At 37.9% G+C, this 12,725-nt stretch overlaps 1 long non-coding RNA gene across 1 annotated transcript; it reads right to left on the bottom strand.

Moving 5' to 3' along the window:
* Positions 1-1,228: 1,228 nt before the first annotated feature.
* LOC110887477 lies at positions 1,229-1,832 on the bottom strand. The gene is made up of 3 exons (XR_002563338.2): positions 1,729-1,832; positions 1,473-1,573; positions 1,229-1,366 (listed from the first exon to the last, which is right to left on the bottom strand). It is a non-coding gene; the product is annotated as an uncharacterized LOC110887477 (long non-coding RNA).
* Between the last annotated feature and the right edge of the window lie 10,893 nt (positions 1,833-12,725).

Below are 12,725 nucleotides of genomic sequence, written 5' to 3'. Positions count from 1 at the left end.
GTTCGTGTTCGTTTGGTTAAAATTCAATGAACGAACACGGACATGCCTCTATTCGTGTTCGTTCGGTTCATTTATAGGCCTAAAAATACCTATCAAGTGCCTCGACTTTCTTCCTAATATCAGATGACAGAAGAATTGGTTCAGCATGATTTGGAAGCGATTCCTGCAGTTGCTTTTTCTCCCTCAACCAATTTTCTGCCTCTGAGCACTCGTTCGAGACCTGAAAGAGGGTGGGGTAGACACATGTGAATAGATAAAAATGAACATACGCTAAAAAAATTTATGGATATTAAAATAATTATCTTCTGTTTCTTAAAGCTTAGTGATAAACCCTTCTCTCTCTGAATCCGTAATAAACACCAGATTAAAAGCAACACTTGTAACGGGTCAACGAACACCAGAGATTGATTAAGAAAACTAAGAATGAGATACACTCACTGTTACCAGCTGTAAACACTAAATGCACAGGATAAACACAACTGTAATTAAAATATCGTTACTTACATAGTCGCTAACCAAGCTGTGCTGTAACATGTTGACCTCTGTTTGCGATCGCCATCAATTTCCCACTCACACCAGCCCTTAATCAGCCATCGATGAGGTCACACACATCAACAATTACACCAAAACAAATGTCCTGAATCACCCACTTATTGTGCCCTAACTCAACCCAATATGAACACCACCTATTCTTTCACATAACAAATATCCGTTAATAGCCCCTTACGATGTCGCAAATCGTTACTACAGCTGTTAGAATCATCATTAAAGCCTCCAGAACTACAGAATTTCAACATAAGTTGCTAAATCTAATAGAAACTAAAACACGTGACCTAAACAAATCAAAAGAAGGTCGCCAGACGTACCTTTGTTCTCGAAAAATATACATACGGCCGCTAAATCGGAATCGGGTTGTCGGAACCAACCTTGACCACCATGTACTGCTAGGATCTCGTCTCAGTTGCAACCGATCTGCTCAAGAATCCTACCACCAAAACCATTTTTGATAAAATGAAGTAAATAATAGTAATCATATAAGTTACTAATTAAAAGCAATAACTCCTACTTTTAATTTCTTTATTAACAACATCATTTATAATCCGCCAATCCAAAATTTACAACAATAGCAAGTAATAACAATACCAGAAGCTCTTAAAAAATCATGTTAATCAAAACACATGGTTGGTTGAATCGAAATGATTCAGATATTTTCTTTCCTGTATGAAAACAAAACACATTTATTTTCAAGCTCTCTAAAAAAATTAACCAAAGAAGCTTTACTTACCAGATGGTTGGTTGAATCGAAATGATTGCACCACCATCACCGCCGCCGCCACTTGAGTTACCACACCATTGCTTTAGAGATCTAGGGTTTCATATTAGATGTGAAAAAGGAAAAAGTGATTAACAGCGATGATATCTATGGGTTAAACGACGATGAAGACCTTAGATTTAGGGTTTTGCAAGTTTACCTCTACTTCAATCATCGCTCGTTGGAAATCCAGAACTGAATCAATCAACTCAGCACCATAGATTGTTTGTCACAAAAGATGAGATAAAACCCAAAACAATGCTTCAAGCACAAAAAAAAAACTCGATTAACACTCAGATTAGATGAAACCGAACGAAACATGGATGAATGATAGAAGAATCATAAGAAATTGAACGAAATCATCGATGAAAGATACAAGAAATCATAGGAAAATAAGAATAGATTCGTTGACTTACCAGATGTTAATGAAATCGAAAGAGATGGTGGTAGATTTGCTTGTCGGCGATGAACAGAATTAGGGTTTTGTACGCTTGAATGAAAGCGTGAATGAGAAGAATGATGCGTTTGAGAGATCTAGGCTAATTAGATATTTTTATACCCGGGTCCAAAAAACGGGTATGGATATACCACATGCGGATCCCGTGTGAAAACATAAGGTTTCTCACATTTTTCCCGCCAAAAATCCATTGTGGTTGCACCACCACTTGACACGTGTCCCACATTTTATTCATATTATATATATATATATATATATAGACTAAAGTCAACATTAATTGTTCAAACGCATGCACTCGCGTATATATAGACGACAGTTAAATAGAACAACCAATTAAGTACTTTATGATTTTAAGGACAATTAGTGGGTTACTACTCGCGCTTCACGACGGGTTCAAAACATAGATAAAAATAAGTAAATTATGACAGACACGGCTCCACGATGGTTCAGAATATAGATAAAATAAGCGACTTGCACCAATGCATACGAAATTTAAGAAAACAGTATATCGTTAAAATTAGTGTTAAGGAAAATGAAGGCGAGAAAAGAAGACAAAAAAGCATAATTATATTTCAACCAGCATAAAACATGTTAAAAAAACACAAATTAAAATCTTAAAACATTTCACATTTCGAAAAATAAACTAAAAACTTACGTTGTAAAAATAGAAGACGAGAAAAAAGACATAAAAACATATTATATTTAAGCCGCTCAAAACATGTTTATAAAAATTGCACGATTTAAAATCTATAAATTTTGCATGTGTAGGGGAAATACTAAAAACAAATGAAAAAAATAACGAAGTAAAAAATTAAAATTTCAAGATCTAAACAATAATTACAATAAAGTGTAAAGATAAATAATAAAAATTGTTCAAATAAAAACTATTGGCCATTGACATAGCATATTAATGTGTTATATAATGTGATACGTGTGTATGTATTACTATATTCATGACTTCATCGATCATTAATCGGGTGATCGTCTTCATCGCTCTATGTATTTTGAATTTTTGGCATAAATAAGTGACCTACAAAATAAAAGAGTGCTATTAGGTGGTTTTTGAAAATAATTTCAGAATTAGGTAGGTTGTGAACTGGATCCGCGACCTTCTCTCCATTTTCTGCAAAAGTAAATGGTCTCCTGCAAAAGCTGAATTTGTCTGCAAAAGTCTGGAACTGAAACTGCGACCTTGTGAAGGTCGTGAATCCATCTAGCAATCTTCCCGGAAGGTCGTGAATTCAATTAACAACGTTCAGAAGGTCGCGAATCCATATATCAATGTTATTAAAGGTCGTGAATCCATGTGCCAACCTTATTAAAGGTCGCGAATCCATTTCTAAACCTTGCTAAAGGTCTCAGATCCATGTTCCAACCTTATTAAAGGTCGCAGATCCATGTTCCAACCTTGTTAAAGGTCTCGAATTGATACCACTACCTTGTTAAAGGTCTCTGTTTTGTCTCACAAGCTTATGAAGCTCGTAGAATGATATTAAATGTGTTCTGAAAATCGAAATTTATAACCCAACCACACATAACAGATGCACACCAAATTCATACTGTGTTTGTTTAAAAAAATTACTTTTGAAATTTAAATTCTGCGTGTATGATGTTCTTTATTAAAAAATGTCTTCTGATTGGAAAATTCGGTCAATGTATGATGATTCTCTTGGATCATTCGTCATGATGTTTTTCTCAGTTTTAATTTTCGTATACGTGTTGGGAAGATGTTGTGTGGATGAGAAAGATTATTCTCATCTACCATCTCCTCCCGTAACGTGTACGAGGATAACAAAATCTGCTGCTGTGGATGCATCAACGTCCGCTATTGAGTCTTATGAAAGACTTAGCAGACGCTGAGGTGTTTATCATCTACCACCTCCTCCCGTAAATTATTCTGCAACTTCTGGTGGGGGTGCCCTACTTGGATACGAGAACTACGGTTACCTGTCGCCACTGGTAAGGATATAAATTATTAAAACCCTCCGGAAATTTATTTTAATTGCTCATGTTATAAAAATTTCACCGTTGTAGCATGTGTGTGGGTGGGTAACGAGAATGATGAGGTTCAGATGGATTTTAATAAACAAATCAAAAAGACCAGAACAACTGTTTCCATGGACGATTCTTCCACCTCAGTTTCTCGACCTTTTAGAAGAGAATCCTAACCATCGCGCGTTACCTTTTGCTATTGGAATAAAGGAACATTACCCTCCATTATGGGACATCGATACGGTAACACTATCATCCCCCACTGTATATCTTAAACCAAATACGTTTATCTTATTTATTTTTGTCTCAGGTTTATATTCCAATATGTGTTGACCTTGAAGACTGGTTCATGGTTCGTGTTGATATGCGGACACTTCACCTTACTTTGTATTTTACTGGGACGTGTACTTCTAGTGTTTCTGATGGGTCAAAGTTGATTCAAGTTAGGGTATACCCAACCCTAATAAAATTTGAATCTTTATTCAAAACTTTTTTGGAACAAATTGCATACTGGGAACATTCTGGACGCCCACATGTGGAAAAGACAATGGTGACACATACTGAAGTTTGCCAACATCAAAAGGAAAACCCAGGACCAGATTCAGGGGTGTTAGTTTGCATGTTGTTAAGTAAACTGGTTAACGACGAGGACGTCGGGATTGGGGGAGATGTTGTGGAGGCTTGCGCGAAATACAGAAGAGAGATGGCGGATGAGTTTTATGCAGCTCGTTTTTCACCCCCAAAACGAGAGGATACTACCTCTGGCGATACAACGCAATTTCCTTGACGGGTCTTCATAAACAAGGTTTTTAAATGGATTCACGACCTTCTGCAAGGTTTTTAAATGGATTCACGACCTTCTGCAAGGTTTACAAATGGATTCACGACCTTCACAAGGTCGCAGTTTCAGATCCAGACTTTTGCAGACAAATTCAGCTTTTGCAGGAGACCATTTACTTTTGCAGAAAATGGAGAGAAGGTCGCGGATCCAGTTCACAACCTACCTAATTCTGAAATTTTTTTCCAAATGCACCTAATAGCACTCTTTTTTTTTGTAGGTCACTTATTTATGCCAAAAATTCGTATTTTGAATTTTTGGCATAAATAAGTGACCTACAAAATAAAAGAGTGCTATTAGGTGGTTTTTGAAAATAATTTCAGAATTAGGTAGGTTGTGAACTGGATCCGCGACCTTCTCTCCATTTTCTGCAAAAGTAAATGGTCTCCTGCAAAAGCTGAATTTGTCTGCAAAAGTCTGGAACTGAAACTGCGACCTTGTGAAGGTCGTGAATCCATCTAGCAATCTTCCCGGAAGGTCGTGAATTCAATTAACAACGTTCAGAAGGTCGCGAATCCATATATCAATGTTATTAAAGGTCGTGAATCCATGTGCCAACCTTATTAAAGGTCGCGAATCCATTTCTAAACCTTGCTAAAGGTCTCAGATCCATGTTCCAACCTTATTAAAGGTCGCAGATCCATGTTCCAACCTTGTTAAAGGTCTCGAATTGATACCACTACCTTGTTAAAGGTCTCTGTTTTGTCTCACAAGCTTATGAAGCTCGTAGAATGATATTAAATGTGTTCTGAAAATCGAAATTTATAACCCAACCACACATAACAGATGCACACCAAATTCATACTGTGTTTGTTTAAAAAAATTACTTTTGAAATTTAAATTCTGCGTGTATGATGTTCTTTATTAAAAAATGTCTTCTGATTGGAAAATTCGGTCAATGTATGATGATTCTCTTGGATCATTCGTCATGATGTTTTTCTCAGTTTTAATTTTCGTATACGTGTTGGGAAGATGTTGTGTGGATGAGAAAGATTATTCTCATCTACCATCTCCTCCCGTAACGTGTACGAGGATAACAAAATCTGCTGCTGTGGATGCATCAACGTCCGCTATTGAGTCTTATGAAAGACTTAGCAGACGCTGAGGTGTTTATCATCTACCACCTCCTCCCGTAAATTATTCTGCAACTTCTGGTGGGGGTGCCCTACTTGGATACGAGAACTACGGTTACCTGTCGCCACTGGTAAGGATATAAATTATTAAAACCCTCCGGAAATTTATTTTAATTGCTCATGTTATAAAAATTTCACCGTTGTAGCATGTGTGTGGGTGGGTAACGAGAATGATGAGGTTCAGATGGATTTTAATAAACAAATCAAAAAGACCAGAACAACTGTTTCCATGGACGATTCTTCCACCTCAGTTTCTCGACCTTTTAGAAGAGAATCCTAACCATCGCGCGTTACCTTTTGCTATTGGAATAAAGGAACATTACCCTCCATTATGGGACATCGATACGGTAACACTATCATCCCCCACTGTATATCTTAAACCAAATACGTTTATCTTATTTATTTTTGTCTCAGGTTTATATTCCAATATGTGTTGACCTTGAAGACTGGTTCATGGTTCGTGTTGATATGCGGACACTTCACCTTACTTTGTATTTTACTGGGACGTGTACTTCTAGTGTTTCTGATGGGTCAAAGTTGATTCAAGTTAGGGTATACCCAACCCTAATAAAATTTGAATCTTTATTCAAAACTTTTTTGGAACAAATTGCATACTGGGAACATTCTGGACGCCCACATGTGGAAAAGACAATGGTGACACATACTGAAGTTTGCCAACATCAAAAGGAAAACCCAGGACCAGATTCAGGGGTGTTAGTTTGCATGTTGTTAAGTAAACTGGTTAACGACGAGGACGTCGGGATTGGGGGAGATGTTGTGGAGGCTTGCGCGAAATACAGAAGAGAGATGGCGGATGAGTTTTATGCAGCTCGTTTTTCACCCCCAAAACGAGAGGATACTACCTCTGGCGATACAACGCAATTTCCTTGACGGGTCTTCATAAACAAGGTTTTTAAATGGATTCACGACCTTCTGCAAGGTTTTTAAATGGATTCACGACCTTCTGCAAGGTTTACAAATGGATTCACGACCTTCACAAGGTCGCAGTTTCAGATCCAGACTTTTGCAGACAAATTCAGCTTTTGCAGGAGACCATTTACTTTTGCAGAAAATGGAGAGAAGGTCGCGGATCCAGTTCACAACCTACCTAATTCTGAAATTTTTTTCCAAATGCACCTAATAGCACTCTTTTTTTTTGTAGGTCACTTATTTATGCCAAAAATTCGTATTTTGAATTTTTGGCATAAATAAGTGACCTACAAAATAAAAGAGTGCTATTAGGTGGTTTTTGAAAATAATTTCAGAATTAGGTAGGTTGTGAACTGGATCCGCGACCTTCTCTCCATTTTCTGCAAAAGTAAATGGTCTCCTGCAAAAGCTGAATTTGTCTGCAAAAGTCTGGAACTGAAACTGCGACCTTGTGAAGGTCGTGAATCCATCTAGCAATCTTCCCGGAAGGTCGTGAATTCAATTAACAACGTTCAGAAGGTCGCGAATCCATATATCAATGTTATTAAAGGTCGTGAATCCATGTGCCAACCTTATTAAAGGTCGCGAATCCATTTCTAAACCTTGCTAAAGGTCTCAGATCCATGTTCCAACCTTATTAAAGGTCGCAGATCCATGTTCCAACCTTGTTAAAGGTCTCGAATTGATACCACTACCTTGTTAAAGGTCTCTGTTTTGTCTCACAAGCTTATGAAGCTCGTAGAATGATATTAAATGTGTTCTGAAAATCGAAATTTATAACCCAACCACACATAACAGATGCACACCAAATTCATACTGTGTTTGTTTAAAAAAATTACTTTTGAAATTTAAATTCTGCGTGTATGATGTTCTTTATTAAAAAATGTCTTCTGATTGGAAAATTCGGTCAATGTATGATGATTCTCTTGGATCATTCGTCATGATGTTTTTCTCAGTTTTAATTTTCGTATACGTGTTGGGAAGATGTTGTGTGGATGAGAAAGATTATTCTCATCTACCATCTCCTCCCGTAACGTGTACGAGGATAACAAAATCTGCTGCTGTGGATGCATCAACGTCCGCTATTGAGTCTTATGAAAGACTTAGCAGACGCTGAGGTGTTTATCATCTACCACCTCCTCCCGTAAATTATTCTGCAACTTCTGGTGGGGGTGCCCTACTTGGATACGAGAACTACGGTTACCTGTCGCCACTGGTAAGGATATAAATTATTAAAACCCTCCGGAAATTTATTTTAATTGCTCATGTTATAAAAATTTCACCGTTGTAGCATGTGTGTGGGTGGGTAACGAGAATGATGAGGTTCAGATGGATTTTAATAAACAAATCAAAAAGACCAGAACAACTGTTTCCATGGACGATTCTTCCACCTCAGTTTCTCGACCTTTTAGAAGAGAATCCTAACCATCGCGCGTTACCTTTTGCTATTGGAATAAAGGAACATTACCCTCCATTATGGGACATCGATACGGTAACACTATCATCCCCCACTGTATATCTTAAACCAAATACGTTTATCTTATTTATTTTTGTCTCAGGTTTATATTCCAATATGTGTTGACCTTGAAGACTGGTTCATGGTTCGTGTTGATATGCGGACACTTCACCTTACTTTGTATTTTACTGGGACGTGTACTTCTAGTGTTTCTGATGGGTCAAAGTTGATTCAAGTTAGGGTATACCCAACCCTAATAAAATTTGAATCTTTATTCAAAACTTTTTTGGAACAAATTGCATACTGGGAACATTCTGGACGCCCACATGTGGAAAAGACAATGGTGACACATACTGAAGTTTGCCAACATCAAAAGGAAAACCCAGGACCAGATTCAGGGGTGTTAGTTTGCATGTTGTTAAGTAAACTGGTTAACGACGAGGACGTCGGGATTGGGGGAGATGTTGTGGAGGCTTGCGCGAAATACAGAAGAGAGATGGCGGATGAGTTTTATGCAGCTCGTTTTTCACCCCCAAAACGAGAGGATACTACCTCTGGCGATACAACGCAATTTCCTTGACGGGTCTTCATAAACAAGGTTTTTAAATGGATTCACGACCTTCTGCAAGGTTTTTAAATGGATTCACGACCTTCTGCAAGGTTTACAAATGGATTCACGACCTTCACAAGGTCGCAGTTTCAGATCCAGACTTTTGCAGACAAATTCAGCTTTTGCAGGAGACCATTTACTTTTGCAGAAAATGGAGAGAAGGTCGCGGATCCAGTTCACAACCTACCTAATTCTGAAATTTTTTTCCAAATGCACCTAATAGCACTCTTTTTTTTTTGTAGGTCACTTATTTATGCCAAAAATTCGTATTTTGAATTTTTGGCATAAATAAGTGACCTACAAAATAAAAGAGTGCTATTAGGTGGTTTTTGAAAATAATTTCAGAATTAGGTAGGTTGTGAACTGGATCCGCGACCTTCTCTCCATTTTCTGCAAAAGTAAATGGTCTCCTGCAAAAGCTGAATTTGTCTGCAAAAGTCTGGAACTGAAACTGCGACCTTGTGAAGGTCGTGAATCCATCTAGCAATCTTCCCGGAAGGTCGTGAATTCAATTAACAACGTTCAGAAGGTCGCGAATCCATATATCAATGTTATTAAAGGTCGTGAATCCATGTGCCAACCTTATTAAAGGTCGCGAATCCATTTCTAAACCTTGCTAAAGGTCTCAGATCCATGTTCCAACCTTATTAAAGGTCGCAGATCCATGTTCCAACCTTGTTAAAGGTCTCGAATTGATACCACTACCTTGTTAAAGGTCTCTGTTTTGTCTCACAAGCTTATGAAGCTCGTAGAATGATATTAAATGTGTTCTGAAAATCGAAATTTATAACCCAACCACACATAACAGATGCACACCAAATTCATACTGTGTTTGTTTAAAAAAATTACTTTTGAAATTTAAATTCTGCGTGTATGATGTTCTTTATTAAAAAATGTCTTCTGATTGGAAAATTCGGTCAATGTATGATGATTCTCTTGGATCATTCGTCATGATGTTTTTCTCAGTTTTAATTTTCGTATACGTGTTGGGAAGATGTTGTGTGGATGAGAAAGATTATTCTCATCTACCATCTCCTCCCGTAACGTGTACGAGGATAACAAAATCTGCTGCTGTGGATGCATCAACGTCCGCTATTGAGTCTTATGAAAGACTTAGCAGACGCTGAGGTGTTTATCATCTACCACCTCCTCCCGTAAATTATTCTGCAACTTCTGGTGGGGGTGCCCTACTTGGATACGAGAACTACGGTTACCTGTCGCCACTGGTAAGGATATAAATTATTAAAACCCTCCGGAAATTTATTTTAATTGCTCATGTTATAAAAATTTCACCGTTGTAGCATGTGTGTGGGTGGGTAACGAGAATGATGAGGTTCAGATGGATTTTAATAAACAAATCAAAAAGACCAGAACAACTGTTTCCATGGACGATTCTTCCACCTCAGTTTCTCGACCTTTTAGAAGAGAATCCTAACCATCGCGCGTTACCTTTTGCTATTGGAATAAAGGAACATTACCCTCCATTATGGGACATCGATACGGTAACACTATCATCCCCCACTGTATATCTTAAACCAAATACGTTTATCTTATTTATTTTTGTCTCAGGTTTATATTCCAATATGTGTTGACCTTGAAGACTGGTTCATGGTTCGTGTTGATATGCGGACACTTCACCTTACTTTGTATTTTACTGGGACGTGTACTTCTAGTGTTTCTGATGGGTCAAAGTTGATTCAAGTTAGGGTATACCCAACCCTAATAAAATTTGAATCTTTATTCAAAACTTTTTTGGAACAAATTGCATACTGGGAACATTCTGGACGCCCACATGTGGAAAAGACAATGGTGACACATACTGAAGTTTGCCAACATCAAAAGGAAAACCCAGGACCAGATTCAGGGGTGTTAGTTTGCATGTTGTTAAGTAAACTGGTTAACGACGAGGACGTCGGGATTGGGGGAGATGTTGTGGAGGCTTGCGCGAAATACAGAAGAGAGATGGCGGATGAGTTTTATGCAGCTCGTTTTTCACCCCCAAAACGAGAGGATACTACCTCTGGCGATACAACGCAATTTCCTTGACGGGTCTTCATAAACAAGGTTTTTAAATGGATTCACGACCTTCTGCAAGGTTTTTAAATGGATTCACGACCTTCTGCAAGGTTTACAAATGGATTCACGACCTTCACAAGGTCGCAGTTTCAGATCCAGACTTTTGCAGACAAATTCAGCTTTTGCAGGAGACCATTTACTTTTGCAGAAAATGGAGAGAAGGTCGCGGATCCAGTTCACAACCTACCTAATTCTGAAATTTTTTTCCAAATGCACCTAATAGCACTCTTTTTTTTTGTAGGTCACTTATTTATGCCAAAAATTCGTATTTTGAATTTTTGGCATAAATAAGTGACCTACAAAATAAAAGAGTGCTATTAGGTGGTTTTTGAAAATAATTTCAGAATTAGGTAGGTTGTGAACTGGATCCGCGACCTTCTCTCCATTTTCTGCAAAAGTAAATGGTCTCCTGCAAAAGCTGAATTTGTCTGCAAAAGTCTGGAACTGAAACTGCGACCTTGTGAAGGTCGTGAATCCATCTAGCAATCTTCCCGGAAGGTCGTGAATTCAATTAACAACGTTCAGAAGGTCGCGAATCCATATATCAATGTTATTAAAGGTCGTGAATCCATGTGCCAACCTTATTAAAGGTCGCGAATCCATTTCTAAACCTTGCTAAAGGTCTCAGATCCATGTTCCAACCTTATTAAAGGTCGCAGATCCATGTTCCAACCTTGTTAAAGGTCTCGAATTGATACCACTACCTTGTTAAAGGTCTCTGTTTTGTCTCACAAGCTTATGAAGCTCGTAGAATGATATTAAATGTGTTCTGAAAATCGAAATTTATAACCCAACCACACATAACAGATGCACACCAAATTCATACTGTGTTTGTTTAAAAAAATTACTTTTGAAATTTAAATTCTGCGTGTATGATGTTCTTTATTAAAAAATGTCTTCTGATTGGAAAATTCGGTCAATGTATGATGATTCTCTTGGATCATTCGTCATGATGTTTTTCTCAGTTTTAATTTTCGTATACGTGTTGGGAAGATGTTGTGTGGATGAGAAAGATTATTCTCATCTACCATCTCCTCCCGTAACGTGTACGAGGATAACAAAATCTGCTGCTGTGGATGCATCAACGTCCGCTATTGAGTCTTATGAAAGACTTAGCAGACGCTGAGGTGTTTATCATCTACCACCTCCTCCCGTAAATTATTCTGCAACTTCTGGTGGGGGTGCCCTACTTGGATACGAGAACTACGGTTACCTGTCGCCACTGGTAAGGATATAAATTATTAAAACCCTCCGGAAATTTATTTTAATTGCTCATGTTATAAAAATTTCACCGTTGTAGCATGTGTGTGGGTGGGTAACGAGAATGATGAGGTTCAGATGGATTTTAATAAACAAATCAAAAAGACCAGAACAACTGTTTCCATGGACGATTCTTCCACCTCAGTTTCTCGACCTTTTAGAAGAGAATCCTAACCATCGCGCGTTACCTTTTGCTATTGGAATAAAGGAACATTACCCTCCATTATGGGACATCGATACGGTAACACTATCATCCCCCACTGTATATCTTAAACCAAATACGTTTATCTTATTTATTTTTGTCTCAGGTTTATATTCCAATATGTGTTGACCTTGAAGACTGGTTCATGGTTCGTGTTGATATGCGGACACTTCACCTTACTTTGTATTTTACTGGGACGTGTACTTCTAGTGTTTCTGATGGGTCAAAGTTGATTCAAGTTAGGGTATACCCAACCCTAATAAAATTTGAATCTTTATTCAAAACTTTTTTGGAACAAATTGCATACTGGGAACATTCTGGACGCCCACATGTGGAAAAGACAATGGTGACACATACTGAAGTTTGCCAACATCAAAAGGAAAACCCAGGACCAGATTCAGGGGTGTTAGTTTGCATGTTGTTAAGTAAACTGGTTAACGACGAGGACGTCGGGATTGG

This window comes from Helianthus annuus, chromosome 11 (assembly GCF_002127325.2).
Source record: "Helianthus annuus cultivar XRQ/B chromosome 11, HanXRQr2.0-SUNRISE, whole genome shotgun sequence".
Taxonomy (NCBI): domain Eukaryota; kingdom Viridiplantae; phylum Streptophyta; class Magnoliopsida; order Asterales; family Asteraceae; genus Helianthus; species Helianthus annuus.
Note: the sequence above shows the minus strand (reverse complement) of the source record. Positions and strands in the feature narration are given on the sequence as shown.